A 3,233-nucleotide genomic window follows, 5' to 3' on the forward strand; every position below is an offset into this window, starting at 1 on the left:
TTTTTTTAGATGGAGTTTCATTCTTGTCGCCCAGGCTGGAGTGCAATGGCATGATCTCAGCTCACCACAACCTCCGCCTCCCAGGTTCAAACAATTCTCCTGCCTCAGCCTCCCAAGTAGCTGGGATTACAGGCATGTGCTACCATACCTGGCTAACTTTTTTATTAGTAGAGACAGGGTTTCTCCATGTTGGTCAGGCTGGTCTCGAACTCCTGACCTCAGGTGATCCACTCACCTCAGCCTCCCAAAGTGTTGAGATTACAGGTGTGAGCCATCGTGCCTGGCTAGGTCCTTTCTTTATCTTTGACCTTCTTTATCTTTGAGTTTGATGAATAGATGCCTTGAGATAATCTTATTTGAATTGAATCTGCTTGTGATAGTGACAGGAGACAGACAAATTCCTAGTCAGACGGGGACGGGTCCCTGGTGAAACCTGACCTTCAAACCAAGAACAGTTTAAAGCCTGAAAACCCAGCTGTCAGTTTTGGATAGAGTCCACGACCGGAGTGAGAACTTCTATCCCCATCTCACCCACTTTCTCTTGATTGGCTACTTCTGGATGATGTCTTTTAACCAATCAAAAGGTGTTTTTTCCAAAGCCACCCATGGACCAATCAGCAAGTATTCCTCCATTCTAAGCCCATAAAAATCCCAGACTCAGCCTCACAGATGGCTACCCCACTTTCAGTGTCCCCTCCTGCAGCCAAGAGCTTTTCTTCTGTCACTCAATAAAATTCTTCTCCGCCTTACTCACTCTCCGGTGTCCACATATCTTATGCCTCTTGATCACAGGACAAGAACCTGGAACTCATCAAGCTACAGTAGGCAGGAGTGAAGGAGCTGTGATGCTCCTGGCTGGCTTGATGAGCTACAGATGACAGGAGTGAAAGAGCTGTAACCCTCCCTTCCACTTGCTGAACTGCAGGAGCAAAAGAGCTGTGACACTTCTAGCCAGCTCACCAAGCTGTGGGAGGTGGGAATAAGAGCTATAACTCTCCCTCCTGCTCACAGAACTGCAAGAGTGAAAGAAGCTGCTGGGTGCCACTGCCTTCCACTCGCCAAACTACAAAATCCACATTTCGTGTTATATGACCTTCTTATAGCTGGATATTCACATCCTTCTCTGTATTACCACATACTTTTTTTTTGGCTTAGCCAGACAGTGTTATATTTGTCTCTGCTAGATGTTTTAAGATCATAAAAGTATGAGTTTGACCTAAGAACAAATGTACAGATGAGAGTACATGCAATGCTCATTGTTTTCTGTATGTCAAACACAATTTAACCTTTAGTGATTTTCTTTGACAGGAAAAATACTTGGAATAACGACCTGCTCTAATATCTCAGTTTTCAAGAGTAATCTAGGTAAAATTATTGTAAATAAAAAACAAGGTATATATGAATGGAATAAACAGTTATACACAAACTTTTCATGCAATTTAAAATTTTGAAGTTACGTTAAAGTAAATGACAGATATTTATAAAATATCTAAGTAATTTCTTTTCATTTTTTAAATAAATTTTTGTGGAGATGAAGTCTTATGATATTGCCCAGACTGGTCCCAGACTGCTAGGCCCAAGCAATCCTCCCGCCTCAGCCTCCCAAAGTGCTGGGATCACAGTCCTGAGCCATTTCTAAATAAGATAAAATGCTGAAACATTAATTGTTAAACATAACTTCAAGCTTATTTATTTTTGACTTCTGAAATATTATAAAAACACAAAAGATATTTGGGTCTGTTAAGAAAATGTCCTATACCACATTAGAAATTGTTCTGTAAAAATATGTTTTTAAGTATTATAAAGCGTACATTCAGGGGATGTTTATATATAACAGTCCAAAAAAGTACTTATTACTGGGTTTTTACTAAAAACTAAGGTTTCTAAAATTAAAGTTCTAATCAATATATTTAATTATGTGTACAAAATATACGAAAGCTAATTTTTGCAAGAGAAAAAATATGTGGTTTCAATAATAATGGGAAAAAGAGAACGTGCTTGTCCTAAGATAAAATGACTGACTGTTCCAATATTAAAAAAAAAAAAAAAAAACAGAAAAGTGTAGGGCAGTGATGAGACCTTAAGAAAATAATGGAAGACCTAAGCAAGTTAGGGAGGGTTTATGAAGGATGGTTTTGTGAAGGGAGTTTTGTGTGTGATTACATTGCCTGGATTTAAAAAATGTTTCTAAGTTTTCTAAAAATTAAACACTGACGTCAGGGGTACGATGGCACGGAGCTGGAGACTGATCTTCTATGTTTGAAACAGAAAGCTTTTCTTAAAATGTTGATCTGCTCCTAGTAAAACAAACAAACAAACAAAAAAACATTACAGGGGTTTAATTCTGAATTCTGTTGAATTTTCAATCATCTTCTAAATTACACCTTTTTTCTATTTTAAATGTTCTACATAATTTCAACTTAGAAGTGCTATCTTCCTCATTCAAAATGATAATTTCCTTTCTCAAGGTAGAGTTTTCCTCCTAAAGCTTTTCAGACTTATGTCTCAGGGGTTCAGCTTTTTTCACATCTCACTACATGTGACTCACAGGTCATGCGTCACTGCCTTCTGCTCTTCTTCCTTGAAAAGGTACATCTTTTTGCTTTACTAAAGTGGTGACTGTCCCCTTCAACATTTGTCAGTTCCTGCAGCTTTTTCTTTTTTTATTTCAGACTCTGCTCTTGCGGCCTGACCCAGAAAGTTTGTCTTAAAGGCCTAGAAGGACAACGTGTCCTCCAGTGTAAGTTGACTCTGTACTCAGCTCTTCCTGATGTGTCTAAATTGTTCTATGTAACCAGACAATTTCATATGCTTTTACTTTTTCTAAAAGCCATGCATTCCATTGCCTAAGGTATTGGTTTTCTTGTTTACCTTTTTCTCCTATAATATGGTATACATTCCTAACCTGGGACATAATCTTCTTGTGTCTAATTAGCTTCGTATGAGGTTTGCCTTCCAGGTTATCCAAATAGGCTTCCCATAAAGACAAGCTGTTATACTGCAGGAGGCTTTTCTTTACCTTTTAAGTAATCCGCCTAAGAAACAGAGATTTCAAGTTTTAAGGTAGTTTTTTGCCAGACAGAGCATTGAGCACCTGTAGTTCCAGCTACTCAGGAGGCTGAGGCAGGAGAGTTGCTTGAGTCCAGGAGTTCAAGGCCAGCCTAGGCATCATAGCAAGACCCCTATCTTTCTTTAAAAAAAAAAAAAAAAAAAAAAAAAAGATAACTTCTTGT

The sequence above is a fragment of the Mandrillus leucophaeus genome, unplaced genomic scaffold (genome assembly GCF_000951045.1).
Source record: "Mandrillus leucophaeus isolate KB7577 unplaced genomic scaffold, Mleu.le_1.0 Scaffold70, whole genome shotgun sequence".
NCBI lineage: Eukaryota > Metazoa > Chordata > Mammalia > Primates > Cercopithecidae > Mandrillus > Mandrillus leucophaeus.